Source organism: Pteropus alecto, unplaced genomic scaffold (assembly GCF_000325575.1).
Source record: "Pteropus alecto unplaced genomic scaffold, ASM32557v1 scaffold7, whole genome shotgun sequence".
Classification (NCBI taxonomy): domain Eukaryota; kingdom Metazoa; phylum Chordata; class Mammalia; order Chiroptera; family Pteropodidae; genus Pteropus; species Pteropus alecto.
Genome location: NW_006494614.1, coordinates 26,207,508 through 26,223,516, shown reverse-complemented (window position 1 = coordinate 26,223,516; position 16,009 = coordinate 26,207,508).

Below are 16,009 nucleotides of genomic sequence, written 5' to 3'. Positions count from 1 at the left end.
ATATATATAAAATAATATATATAATTCTCTCCTGAATTTGACTTCTAAGAAGGTAAATAAAAGTAATAAATAAATCCACCATACAAGAATAGGATAGAGGTATAAAATATCATATTGGATTGTAACTCCCAGGTTTTGAAATCAGTCTCCACTAACTTTGTGATCACAGTTAAGTATCTCAAACTTTCTGTGCCCTGGTTCTCTCAGCTGAGAGAATGGGGATAATAAAGATAATAATAATCAATATTTTTCAGTGATAATTAAAGTGAAAAACTTAGAACTGTTTGGTACATAGTAAATATTCAGGACATAATAACTATTACCATAACTAGAAATAATATAACTGCCTGCTGATGGGATACAGCTCTACTAATAGAGGTATCCTAGAAGAATGGTCATACCTAGCTGACTTAGCATGATTTTTAGTTCATGCAATGCCTCACGTACTATGCTCTGCACTAACAATGAAAAGAAGAATGGCATGGTTTTTGACATAAAGATATGATCGCTACTAGAAGAGGAAGGACATACAAAAAGAAATTTCTATGTGAGATTGGTAGAGCTTTTACCATTATCTGGATTTTCAGGAAAAGTTTTATAACATGTTACTTAAAATGAGTAATGAGAATGAAAGTTGGGCAAGTAAAAGAAGTTGAGGTGACCTTTCCAGGAACTGAGAGACATGACTACAAATAAACAGTAGAAGAAAAATAGTATGTAAATAACTGTATATAGTTAAATAATTTTGGAGCAGAAATAAGAAATGTTCACAGAGAAAGAACTAAGCACCAGGTTGCAGGAACATGGACTTTTCTGCTAAAGAACTTGGCTCTACTCCCTTTATAGAAATTTAGCTGAACTTTTTATAGTGTAGCAAAATAGTAATTGACATATTCTGAAAAAGATGTGGTAAGAGATGAACAAAAGCCGTGGAACTAGGAATAGAGTGAAAAAAGTAAAATAAATATTCAGGAAACATTTCTGTCAGATAATATTAGGTGTGATTATTTGGTAAAAGGATACATGATATCATGGGTATCCTTAATTTTTCTGGTTTGTATTATTGGTTATTTATACCATGGACAAAGATATATAATATGCTATAAATAATAAATTAAGAAAATTATAAATTCTGAGCTCATCAGATTGGTCTATGAAAAAGACATTTGTGTATATATTCCTCAAATTCAAGGAGGAGATAGGGTCTGGAGATACATTTGAAAATCTATCATAGTTAAAGTAATTTAAATACAAAGGATTGACAAGATAAATATGGAGAGAAAAAGCAGTGGGTCAGGATCAAAAATGGAGGACCACAAAGCTCCACAGAAGATTTCATCTCCACAAAAGATGATGAGAATAGATGGTTGAAAGGCAAAAGGTGAACTTGCTGAATGAAGATAAAACAATAAAAGAAATAAGTTAGTTTAAAGTAGAAATAAACATTGTCAGATATATCAAAGGATTCTAGTAATATAAGAAAGTTAAAATTAACCATTATATTTGTAATTGGAAGGGAATTCATAGGATTAAACAAGTAGTATTAGCAGCTGATGAAAGGAGAAAACATGCCCTGGGTTGATACCTGCGAGTGGCAGGAAAGGGTGAGGTCATAATATAAAAATTAACTTTTTATGAAACAACTAAAAATGAGAAGTAAAGAATAAAGAATTTTGACAGAGAGAGGAATAAGAAAGACTTGACCATGTTTATTGATGGAAAAGTAAAGATCATGAGAAAGAGGTACTGTAGATGAGGTGACTGATGGAATAAGTTCTTAGAGAATCAGGAAATAAGATTTCCCATGGATAGAAAGAAAAACATCTCGTTCTATGAGATTGGAGAAAATAATATATGTATATATAGTATGATCGGTAGATTGAATGCAAAGAGGTGGAAAAACAATGAAAAATCAAAGAATGGGTGTAGGGTGTAGATCAGATAACAGGATCTGATCCAAGGAGAAAAGAATAAACATATAGGAAGATGTGGCTCAGAATAAAAAATTAGAATTTAACACAGCAGAATGGATTTAGAGGGAAACACACACACACACACACACACACACACACACCCCGCAAACAGAAATAAAAGTCAACAATATGTCTGTTAAACAGGTATTTGTTTAATGTTGGGGAAATTTTAGGAGCAATGAAAAGACCATAAGATTTAGTAAAACTGCAATATGTAAGCTTTGCTCAAAATCACATTCAGAGATGACTCCCTAATATTGTCACCAACATCATAGTGACCAGACAGCCAGCAGGATCAGGGAACAGTGAAGTAGAAAGTCGAGTGAGAGTTCCACTATTATTTGAGGTTAAAGACTACAATGACTATTCAACAATTTTTCAAACAAATTAGAAATATAAACCATTGACCATAATGACCTTACCACTTTTTCAACACCCATCACTCACCTCATATCACTTCCCCTTACTCATCTCACAGTTGAGTGCTTATCATTATAACGTCTCTCTTGCAGTCATCCTTAATCCCTTTGTCCTTTCTATCATTTTTATTTTTATTACACTGGAATATCACAAGCACGGCAAAAACCCATTTTCTACCTAATCTATGCCTAAACTTTAAAACTGAATCTGTCTGATAAAAACAGTCAATATTGCCAAATGGTTTAACTTTACATTTATGACGACAACCTCAAGTGAGTTCTCAGATACGCTTTATTATTAAACTATATACTCACAATTTACTTTCTGGTTCTCAGAAAATACTATTTCATACTTTTCCCTCTCTTCTCATATAATTGTAAGATAAAATCTATAGCAGAAATTTCCACATGCTCCCACTATTGCTTTTACAAAAAACACATGAATCTGGACACCCATACTTTGCCTTCCCTCCAGTAACAATGAAAATCCTGTCTGTGTTCCTATGACCAGCCCTTCCACTTGAATACTGGATCCACTTGTCTTTTAATGGGCTTTGCCCTTGGAGTCATCCACTTTCCCCTGCCTCACTGATGCGTTCTCTCTTCACTAGACTATCCCTAGCCGTATATAAACGTGTGCTTATACCTCCCATATTAAAAATAATAATACTAATGAATTAAAAATTATCCATATCTTCTGTAACTACTTTTTTTCTCTCTGCTTAAAGTAAAACTTCTCATGAGGGTGTTCTATATTCTGTATCCATTTCCTCTCCTCCTGTTTTCCCCAGAGCCCACTTCAATCGGTTTTTGCTCCGAACTTCCTACTAGAACCTTTCTTTTAAAGGGATTCTCCATGTAGCAAAGCAAGATGAACTCTCAAAACAACATCTGAGTCAATCACTCTTCGCTCTTGATACCCTTTTCTCTCTACTCTGCCAGGAGACCACTTTTTAACAATTTTCTTCTTCCTTCATTTTTCTTTGCTGATTCTATATACTCTTACCCTCTTTTGAGTAAATTTTCTAAATCTAAAATTCAGCTACAATTTCTCCCTATAAGAAAAACTCTTATTTTGTTCTTATATTTTGTGTAATTCTAACTAGAACACTATGTGATAAGTGATATTATTATTCTCTTTTATAGACAGAGAAAATGAATCACAGGGAAGTTACACAGATAATAATTGCCAGAGCTAGGATTTGAACTCCAAGACTAGCTGTAATTAAAATTACTGTTAACTAGCTTACTGTCTGCTTCCTCAGGTAATCGGATCTTACCCCTGTAACTTTAAATATCATTATGTATTTATACTTTCCGTATTAATGTTACTATTTGGGAGCAATTTGAACTTTGGTGTCACCCCGGTGGCATGGAGGGGATAATGAAGCAAAAGTGTAATTAGCATTTTTCTTCAGTTCTTCTTCACAGACACAGTAAAGAATCACAGCAAGATTTAGAAAAGATTTATTAAAAGTATATTTTAGAAAGACAGAGCATGCCCCAAGGGAGGAACGGGTTTTAGGCAAAAAGAGCTGTAACCCCCGCAGAAGTGGGAAGGTCTGTCTTATATTTGGGCCATGACGGGTGGTTAGAAAGGCCTTCCTGGGTGATTAGTACATAAGGTCATTTTGATTTACACTTGGCTGTTATATAACTCTTTGCTTAGTGCGCATGTGCTTACCCAGAATTCAGTCTATTATAATTAGATTCATGAACTTCCAGGCATAAACATTGTATTATAATGACAGTATAATGAGGCTGAGGTTGTGGGCAGATTAGGGTAGTACCTTCTGTGCATGTGTCTGTGGCCGGATTAAACCAGCTATAGATTATCGCCCTCCTGTTCTTTGTCTCTGGAGATGCAGGAAGGATTCTCTAATTACCAATAGGGTGTTCTTTGGGAGGTCTCTAGGCTGGGCCTCCATTCCTTTATTCCCTTGTCACTCATGTCTGACCAGCTACCTAACATTAATAACTCCAATCTCTACCTCATCAGTGAACTGCTTTTCAACATGCCCACCCAAATGTCAAATAGATATTACGAAATCAATATCCTTAGTATATAAACAGAATAACAGTCCATGTCTTTGTCTGTTTAAGCTGCTATAACAAAATACCATAGAGTAGGTAGTTTATAAACAAATGCAATTTATTTCTCACTGTTATGAAGACCGGAAATCCAAGACCAGTCTGCCAGCATGGGTTCTGGTGAAGGCCCTCTACCAGGTTGTATATTGCTGACTTCTCATCGTGTCCTCACATGGTGGAAGGGACAAGGAAACTCTTGGGGAACTCTTTTATAAAGGCAGTAATTCCATTTATGAGGGCTCTATCCTCATGACTTAAGCATATACAAAATACTCAGCTCCTAATATCATCATCTTGGTCCTTTGAATTTCAAATATAAATTATGGAGACACACATAATCAGACTATAATAGCTCTCCAAAGATGTCTACATCCTAATCCACAGAACCTATGAATATTATCTTACATGGCCAAAAGGACTCTGCAGATGTGGTTTAAGATAAGGATCTTAATTTAAAGAGATTATCCTGGATTATCTAGGGGGATCCAATGTAAATATTAAGGTTCTTTATAAGAGGGAGTCAGAGGGGTCAAAGTCAGAGATGGAAATGTGATGAAGCAGAGGTCAGAGTGATGCCATTGCTAGAAGAGCACCATGAGCTAGGGAATGCAGGTGAGCTCTGGAAGCTAGAAACAGCAAAGAAAAGATTTTCCTCTAATCTACAGAAGGAATGCAGCCCTTCAGAAACCTTCATTTTAGAACATGTGGCCTCCATAACTATAATATAATACATTTTCATTGTTTTAAGCCACTAAAATTGTGATAATTCGTCACAGCATCAACAGGAAACTAATACATCCAGAATAGATTCAGCACAATCAATCTCTTCCTTCTACAATTTTCCACATTTTAATAAATTTAATCACATACAATCTAATTGTAATTGAGGAGTCACAATTTGGTAGAGAGTCACCCTGAGGAAGACTAGAGAATCCCATCCCTAACAGCTTACTCTTCCTGAGAAATTCATACAATAATAATCCACCAAAAAATATCAGGTTTGCCCCAAAGAATCAAAGGAGATCTTCAATGGGAAACTAATTACACTGAACACAGACACCTGAGAAATGTCATTGTATGGATTTGGTTTTAGAAATAAACCCCAGTAAAAGCTTTGTTCTATTAGAGGCAGAAAAGATGACCTAAGAAAAGCAAACAGGCTTTGTGATAAGGGGAACAGTCTGTGGAAACAAAGCAGTGACTCAGTTTGCACTAGGAAGTGGCTATAAAATTTGATCCAAAATAACTTGTTGGATACTCCCTTGAAGAGTGATAAAAGAACCAGAAAATCCAGGGCAGATATTTACCTGTTCACAATGGGCTAAGTATAACTTTGTAAAAACACTTATTTACACATTGTCTTAGCCTGTTCAGGCTGTTATAACAAAGTACCATAAACTAAGTATCTTAAATGTATTTCTCATGGTTCTGGAGGATAGAAGTCCAAGATTAGGGTTCAAGCATGATCGAACTCTAGTGAGAACCCTTTTCTAGGTTGCAGACTTATTGTATCCCATATGGTGGAGAGCAGTGAGACAAAGTAACCTCTTTTATGACTCTTAGTGGGACATTAATTCCACTCACTGTCTCTGTGACCTCATCTAATTTTAGTTCCATCCCAAAGACCCCACCTACTAATAACATCACATCAAGGGGCTTCGACATATGAATTTTGGGAAAACACAAACATTCAGTCCATAACACATGTCAAAATAAAACAAGAAAAGGTTAAGTCATTTTCAAGAGGGAAGCAAAAGAGAAATAAGGCCACTTCAAACCTGTGAAGATAAACACTCGCCAAAAAACTTCCTGGGCCTCATACAGGAGATGCTTAGTTATGACAGAAACTGTTTAGAGAAAGGTGAATTATGTATCATAGAGAGTTTGATTTCATAGAAATATAAACTCCTACCCCAAAGCAAGCATGACTAGAAATTCTGAAGCCTTTACGGGAATAGTAAAATTTAAACAAACTTTTATTGTTATTTTGTTTTCAGTATGACTAGCATGTTTTCTGAATATAAAATATTTGATAACAAAAACAAAAACTTTCCTTATTCTGTAAAAACCACTTAAATGAAGCATTTAGTAACATAAATAAAGACTAAAGACCCAATGTCTCACTGTTTCACTTGGTTTTTTGTTTGTTTTTCTTGCGGTGAGTGTTATTTAGTGTCGAGGAAGTTAAGAAGTTTTTATTTTGTTTTTGTGGTCTGGTGTCATTTTCTATTGCACTTAGACAAAGTATTTTCTCTAAAGGTACTTTGTATGTGTGCATGTGTCTGGGGGTGGGGGCCCCTTGCTTATTTTATTGCTAGCACTGCTGTTCTTCAGCTTATTGTTTTAGGGGTTTTGTTTGTTTTTCTTTTGGTAATTATGATGACATTATTAACTGCGTTACTAAAATATAAACAAGATAGAGCTGAAGAAATTGGATACTGCAGATGGAATACCTGAAAGTACAGAGTTTGCCAAATAATTAAGAATATCTGTCAAGCAAGTTACACCTGTTATTACTTCCAGGAGAAGAGTCCCACTCCACCAGTAGCAGCAGCCAATCCACTGCATGGTTCAGAGTCACCAAGAAAGATAATGACTCACACAGGTGCTTGATGGAACAATGCTTTATTCATGTAGAGAAGAAGCAGAGAAAGATCAGCTTTTAGAGTGGTCACTGGTCCCTTATGGCCTGTAAGTCTTTTCCCCCAGCCCACACTGGGTGATGATCCACATGTCTTTCTCTCATGCTGTAGGTAAAGGACTTTGTTCCTTCTACTGTGGGAATGAGTATATCAGTAGGGTTGGCCAGTTGTCATACCATACATGTACTAAAGGTAGACAAAGGAGCATACATTGATTGAGTCTGAAAGGTAAAGATATTCCTACAAAAAGTGATATGCCCAGTATAGGCTGTGTAGGCTCGCTATCTCTTGGTAAGGAAGTGTTTTAGGCCCAAGACCCATTTTTACATAGTCAACTGAGAATTTAAAGATGGCACACACATCACCTCTTTTCTCAATAGTCTTCATGTAAGTAGCCTTGTTTGACATGGTCAGTGTTGGTGTCTGCATGCTGAAACATCAGTATGTGTTTGTGTGTGTGTGTGTGTGTGTGTATGAGAAAGAGAAAGAGAGACTGAAAATGAGTTCTTGTTTCTAGGTTGTTTTTTCTCAGTCTTCAGAAATCAAGATTTAGAAGTTTATATAAAATCTGATAAAAATAACCTAATTTATCTTAGAAAAGTAAGTTATTGCTTGCAAAGATAAGGAATTGGTGTGTGGTTGGGATAGTAAATGACTGCTATTATAAATCGGAAAAAAGTTATTAGAATGTTCACAATGAAATGTATATATGTATAATGTGAAAATTAATAAATGGAAACCTTATTTAAAATGGAGTCTGGAGACTAGGAAACAAAATTCTCACTCACACGTCATTCAGTACACACTAGTGACCTCAATAGGAAGAGGTAGTACCTTGTATCTCCAACAGGAAGTGATACTACTTTACTGCCCCAGCAGGTTAAAAAAAAAAAAAAAAAATTCCTCCTTGCCCCGTTACAGCTCAACCACTGGCAGACTGCCATAACTCAGCCAGTGAAACATCACTATACTTCAAATTTTCATTTCCTCCAATAGACTCTTTATTTACAATAGCCCTCTAAGTCCATAAGAATAGTACAACAGAAAATGATACTAGACCACAAAAACAAAACAAAACCTCCTTCTTGACACTGTTTCTCTGGACTTTTGTATGGCTCACCACTAGACCGCATGTCCAGAACTGCAATTCTTTGTTTTTCCTGAATAAACTCATTTTGCTGGAGAAATATATCGCTATTATTTGTTTAAAGTCAACATTATTTGGTGGCCTGCATGAGAATCCAGAGAAGATCCCCATCAGCTCTGTGGCTGATGGGTAAATAGAGGTGGTATTCACAGAACCCATAAACTCACTTCTCCTGAGTTTGGGGGTAAGTCTTTCTCCTGATTCTGAGCTTCTGCTCTCTTTATATTTGTATGTTCTCCAGGTTCTATTTAGGATTGGATTTAAGACTTCTTTTTTTTCTGGTTAAGGCTTTGTTTTCTCCTGAAATACTCAGCTGGCACTTCGGCCTGACTCTTGCAATCAGGCTGTTCCATTGGAATTGTGATATTTGGTCTTTGGTCCTGCGTTTTGAAATCAAACTGTTCCTAGTGAAACCGGTCCGGTATTTGGCCTGCAGGCTGTTTAGGTTTTTGCTCTACAGCAAAAGCCTCTGGGAAATGGGATCCCAGTTATCTAAATCCTTTCGGGATGCCTCCTTGCTCAGGAATTCTGGAAAATTTATGTTTGGAAACCATGGCCCCTCCTCATGAGTATTTCTAACTTAAAGGACCAATTTGACCAAAAATAATTTAGAACACAAATGATCATTACAGGAAACTTTTGAATTCCCCAGACGCATTTTACTTGAAACCAAATTGGACAATCACAGCTCTGAAATTGTCAAAATCAAGTGGAAAGCTTATTGCAATTGGTATTTTGAGGCTTCCAAGCATTACCACAAATATAAAATTGCCTCTTTGCAAAATAAAAATTTAAGATTAATTGAGGCAAACAAAATGAAAGAAAGATAAAATATCTCTGGAAGCCTCACACTCCTCTCCCCTGGCTTTTCTGTCTCAAACTCTGCTACCAGAGCCATCACCCTCCTCCTAAAAACCTCTCCCCACACCTTCCTCCTCTGAACCTATCAGAACCTGTCCTTTCAAAATTAAATCTTCTGAGGGTCAAAAGCCTAAATCCCTAATTTCTTATATTCCCTGTACTAAAGCTGAATTGTGATTCATAGTTAAAGATTTTACCAAAGTAACTGAGGATCCTCCACATATTTGCTGAAGAACTTCTTATAAAGCATTCAAACTTATAAAGCTGGTGTTTCTGACTTATATTAGCTAGTTCTCATGTTTGTAGGTGAAGGCTAGACTCAGCACTAGATGAAAACTGAGGACTAGGAAAATCCTGAAAGACTTCTAACATACAACTGAGAGACCAACACCCATGACTTGTTATACAATCAGGCTCGGGCAATTGCTGCGTGACTTCATCGGGAAGTTCCTAGGGCTTTCCCAAAGCCTGTTGATTGGAACAAAATTTAAGCTGATTCCCAAAGTCTGAATGAGCCTGTTTATAACTATCATAATTGATTTCAGATTGTTTTTAAAGAAAATTCTGGTTTTCTTTCAGATGTAGCTTTAACTCTGTATTAGTGGGCTGAACCAAGATCTTTCTCTTTCAGATAAAACAGCCAGGATGGGGTAGGAGATCATGTCCACTCAGATTTGGTCAGTTTAGCAAATCAGTTTGCTCATACCCTACATAAGTCACCTGAAAGAAAAAAAGCTACAATTCTTAAATTTTCAACTCTGGCAAATGAGAGTACATATGCGAAACCAACACCATCTAATTTCTGCTATTATTGCAAACAGCTAAGACATTGGAAAAGAGATTGTCATGTACTTAAGCACTTCATGTACCTTCAGCCTTCTAACCAGCACCTTCCAATGTCTTCCTAATTCCCAATGGCAGGGCTCCAATGAACTACAGGGGCTCTTCTCAATCCTACCTCTTAATAAACTGGGAGAAACCAATCTCTGGGTAAGGACTGAATCTCTCTGTCTTTATTGACACTGGAGCCATACTCTCAATACTTAACCCCACTACTATAAAGCAGGTCCAGTCTTGAAACACTAAATAGTTCAAATATTGGGGATTTCTAATAAACCTTGACAGGCTCCTGTCTCTGAACTTATCTTTTTTGGTTTGGTCCTTTGAGAGATACCCTTTTCTCCTTAGTTCCTCATGCTTGAATTTCCTTCTCTCAAAAGAGGGAAATACTTCTAGAATCTGACAGTAGACATCAAAATATCCAGTAAGGTACATTAAATGACCCTTCAACATCTTTTATTTTCTCCATTTCTAATGGCATTATAGCTTAATCTAGGTACACAGATCATCTGTCCCTGTTGGATCAGCTACCATCCTCCTTAAAGGCTAAATCTTCAACTGATATTGGCAGAATCTTCAGTGCACTTTTTATCAAGATTCAAATAGATCCTTCAAAATTCCTTCCCGGAATCAATCAATACCCCATAAGTAAAGGAGTCCTTCAAAGTATAAAGCCCATAATAGAAGATTACAAGACACAAGGCCTCATTATCCCTGGCAATAGTCCCTGTAATACTTCTATGCTATCTGTGAGAACAGCAAAGGGTCAAGGGCGAAGGTTTGTCCAGGACCTCTGTGCAATAAACAACATTGTTAAACCTCAACACCCTGTTGTTCCTCACACACTACTAACATCCATTCCGACTGAAAGTAAATTCTTTATTGTACTGACTTATGCAGTGCATTCTTTAGCATTTCAGTTGATGAAGCTAGCCAATACCTACTGGCCTTCACTTGGGAAAGAGAACAATTCACCTGAACAGTGATGCCTCAGGGTCTTACTGAGACCCTTTCTTATTGCTCACAAATCTTGAAGGATGATGTGAGTGATATAAAGTTCCCTAAGGGTCCTACTTTGTTGCAATATGTGGACAACATGCTTCTTTGCTCTTCCTCCAAGTCTCTTCATAGGACTACAACATCCACTTGCTAAAGCTTTTATCCTTTAAGGGACATAAGGTTGCCAAGAAGAAAAAAAAAGAGAAAGAGAAAGAAAGAAAAAGAAAGAAAGAAAGAAAGGGAGGAAGGAAGGAAGGAAGGAAGGAAGGAAAGAAAGAAAGAAAAAGAAAGAAAGAAAGAAAGAAAGGAAAGAAAGAAAGAAAGAAAGAAAGAAAGAAAGAAAGAAAGAAAGAAAGAAAGAAAGAAAGAAAGAAAGAAAGAAAGAAAGAAAACATGCAGTTCACCCAAACCAAAGTTCCATATTTAGTGCATCTGATATCAGAGCAAGGACTGTGTCTAGATCCAGAGATCCAGATAGGCTTCATGGTGTCCTAAATTTCCCAAATTCCAAAAGTAAGCATCAACTGTGAGGTCTGCTCAGGCTAGTTGGTTACTGTCAAAACTGCATCCCAAATCTCTCCCTTATAACCAAACCTCCATATGTTTTACTAAAGAACAATAACCTTGACATCATTTTATAAAAAGAACAGGACAACATAGCTTTTCAAGCCTGAAAGAAGAATTTACTAAACCTATCTTCTCTTGGACATTTGATCAGATTCTTTTTTTCCTTTTTGTATGTGAAAAAGAAGTAAATGACTTTGGGGTACTCACACCAAAATCTAGGGACCATTATCAACCCATACTGTATTATAGCTGGCAACTGGATTCTGTGGTGCAGAGGTAGTCCCTTTGCCTCCAAGTCATTACTGCCACTGCCTTTTGGTTAAGACCATGGAGGAAATTGTTATGGGACACCCTTTAACCACCTTTATATCCCACGTAGTAGAAGCTCTCCTGAATTCTCAGCACATTCAGCATTTTTCAGTCGGCTACCTCACGTCCTATGAAATCCTTTTGTTAACTACTCTTTACATAACCCTTTCATGTAGTAATAACTTTTGCCCAGCTGTTTTCCCCTTCATTACCTGCAAATCCCTTCCCAACTGCTTAACACTGATAAATCGCCTCTGAACCCTCATGATGATCTGCAGAAACTCCTTTGAGTAGCATTGACTTCTCACGGTTCTCACTTAAAAGCTGATAATGATAAATATTATGCTGTATATGCAATATCAACGCCCTCTGATGTAACTGAAGTGGTTCTCTGCCTTTGGCTACTATTGTCCAACAAGCTGAATTATATGTGCTCACATGAGCCTGTTCGCTAAGCAATGGCAAAACTACCAACAATTATACTGATAGTAGCTATGCTTTTGGAGTAGCTCATGATTTCGAAATGTTGTGGAAGCAAAGTGGCTTCTTTATTTCCAGTGAAAATAGAATTAAAAATGGCCAGCATTTTCAGGAATTATTGTATACTAAACTTTTATCTGCTGCTTTAGCTATTATTAAGATTCCAGGGAATCCTAAACTTGACTGGAACATAAGGGTTATCACTCTACTGACACTTTCTCAGGAAATGCTGCCCTTAAGGAAATCAAGAGAAGTCAAACACAGTCTGTCAGAGTCCAAAGGGATATTTCTTCAAATGATAACTTTAAAAAAACTGGCAAGAGAAGCCCAACAATTGGGCCCAGAAAAGGAAAAAAAAAAAGAAAAACAAAGGTTGAAAATTTAACAGTTGTTGGTTTGAGAAAGAGAAAGCTCTGATTTGGACCAAATAATGACCCAGTCCTATGGGAGACTCTAAAATTCCTACTCGTAATGACCGTTGGCCCACTGAAAAAATAATAACATGTATGAATCAATATTGGTGAGAAAATACTAATGAGGCTGCAAAAAGCGCCGACCTCACTTGACCCACTTGTCCAAAATACAACCCAGGGAAGACTGTACTGCTCCTGAACATTTTCAGTTGCCTAATGGACCATACATGGCTTGGCAACTGGATTTCATACAGCTTTCAAAGGATATAAATCTATTTTAGTCATGGCCTGTATGTCTTCTCACTGAATGGAAGCTTTCTCTTATACATAGCTTCTTCTGTGGCTAAGGTCCTTTTGGAAAAGATTATTCCTACCTGGGGAACCCCTTTTGAACTCCATAGTGATCGGAGAACCCATTTTACCAGTAAGGTGCTTTGACAAGTCTATACTGTTTGGTTGGTTTTACAACACTTTCTACTATCCTTACCATCCTCAATCTTCGGGTTAAGCCTAATGCACTAGTGGCATTATTGAGACTCAGTTGGCACACTTTGTAGAGATCCTCCAAATACCTTGGTCAAAACCACTGTTGTTGGTCCTTCTAAATCTCAGATCCACCCCCTTTGGATCTCATAAACTCTCACCCTTTGAGGTTGTCACAGGGCATCCAATGCACCTGATCTATGCCTCTTTTGAGCTGCAGCTACCAAAAGGAGATGCACATTAATACTATAATGGCCTAATTACTTCTATCAAAATTAACCATGTCTGGCATATCAATATTTTCATAGCATGCTCCAGGATGATGAAGATCTTAAGTAACATACTGTGCAAACTGAAGATTTCATTTAATGGAAAAGACACCTTCAGAAAGACTCTCTTTGACTTTAGTGGAAAGGCCCCTATCAGTTACTGCCTAACCAATCCTGTGCTGCCAAATTGCAGAGAGTAAACTCTTGGATTCACATGACACACCTAAAGAAAGCACCTGACCTTAATTGGTGACATGAAGGTGAAGATTTCCTAAAATAAAAAATAATACCTGATGAGACAGCTTTCCCAAGATGTTCAGACCAGACCACTTAGAAGATTTAAAATTCATGAAAGTCTCTCTTTTATCTAGACTATTAACTGACTCTAGATTATTTTCCAAATTCATAGTATCTGAATTTGAAACCTATAGATTGTATTATAACACATTTTGTTCAAAACAGTTTATTTGAGCTGACAATACTGTTTGATTGCTTCATGTTTTATTTCTGTACTGTGTCTTTCCAAAGCACCTGTTTAATTTTTTCAGTTCTGAGTGTAACTTAGTTCATAAGATATAAACTGTAGATGGAAAATGCCTAAGAGATCTCCTTCCTATGCATCATTGTTACTCAGATATGACCACAACGGGTATACTATCTGTGCACTTTCCCTATGATGTGTGTGGGACACACTACCTAAGAAAGGTCTTTCCTGTCATCACAAGATAAAAAGCCTCCAAACCTGGAAAATCCTGACTCTTATTTAGAGACACTTTCAGAGAAAAATCTTGTCCAGAGAAGGTTATTTAAAAATTAATAAACAGAAATCACATTGAAAATGGAGTCAAGAGGCAAAAAGAGAGAACTTTCCTACACATCTCTTAACGTATGCTACTGACCTCAATAGGAAGAGATGTGCCTTGTGTGTCTCACAAAAAGTGACACTACTTTACTATCTTAGCAGGAGAAAGCAAAGATTTTTCTTTGTCCAGTAATATCTCAGCCATTATTACCTTGTAATAGACTACCATACTCAGTCAGTGAAAAGTCACTACACTTCAAACTTTTAGTTTCCTCCAATGGACTTTTCTAATAGCCCCTCCCAAGTCCATAAAAGACTGTTCCTCTCCTAGTTTTTCTAGACTTAAGCATGGCTCACCGTTAGACTTCACGGCCCAAATTATAATTTTTTGACGATACCGAATAAACATATTTTGCTGGAGATATATCTGGCTATTTGTTTAAGGACAAGTATATGCATATGTATATGTATATGCATATGTATATGTATATGCATATGTATATGTACATGGGAGGAGAGCAAAACATTTGCTCTTATGTATGTGTGCACACACATAAACACACAGTATCACAAGTATAAGGGCAGTGTAAAGGAGGTTTTAATTAACTGTCTTCACATTGAAATAGGAAGATTTGGTTCTTAGTACATAGGCTTTATCACAGAATTTTGATAAAATTTATATATCCTTGATTTTGTGTTGATCTTCAAGAAAAACTGTACAAAATCTACACAAGTGAAATAAGGGTACCAAACCTCTCACTGTATTATAATGACCTGATCACACAAGGAGATACTGGTGTGCAAATAACAGCAGCATTCTGTGTTTAATGAAAAGAAAGTATGAATGGCTCGAGGGAGGTATTGAATGGAAGATAATGAAAGGTAGTGTGGGAGATGTCCATGAGCCCAGGACTAGAAGTCGTACATATATTTTCTTCTCAATTACTAGTAACTAAACCCTAGTGAAATGGTCCTGTCTAGATTCAAAGCTTAGAAATGAGAGTCCCCATTCGGTAGCCATTTCCCAGGACAGTTCTACACTACGGGATAAGCCATTCTTCTTTACCTCAATTTAGACACACCCTGGTATCCCACAGGATAATAGGGAACTTCTAAGACGTAAACATCAGGCTATGTACTGTTTGTCAAATACTCAAGTCTTAGAAAGCTTAATTGCTATGTAAGCAATTACAACTTCCAATAAGCTGTTAACTCTTTTAGCCTGGTCTCGAAGGTGTTTTGGAAGACTGATAGAAGCTGCCACTCAAGCAAGAGTGTGTTAAAGTGGGAGTAGAGCATCCTTACTTAATCAGCATTTTATTGAAAACATTAATTAGCTAATGATAGCAAATGTAGGAGGATTTTGATATATAATATCCTATACTTCAGTTCTCTCTTCTTATATTTAAGGTCATCTTTCTAACACTTATCTTAGATGCTCTGATGCTTAAAGGCATTTAACAGAAAGCTGCTAAAATTTTTTTCATCATTATTTACTAAATTTAGAAAGAAATGAGAAGAAATATTTTGACTGTAGCATGCTAACCATGGTCTTTGTCCAGAGTCTAGTATTACACCTGTCTAATATCTTATTTTTATTAGAATCTTAATATTAACAAGTCCATATTCTATAACGACTCCAGAAGTCAAGAAAATAAATAGATTGTACATAGATAAATAATTACCTACTCTAAGGTCATAACAAAATTATATT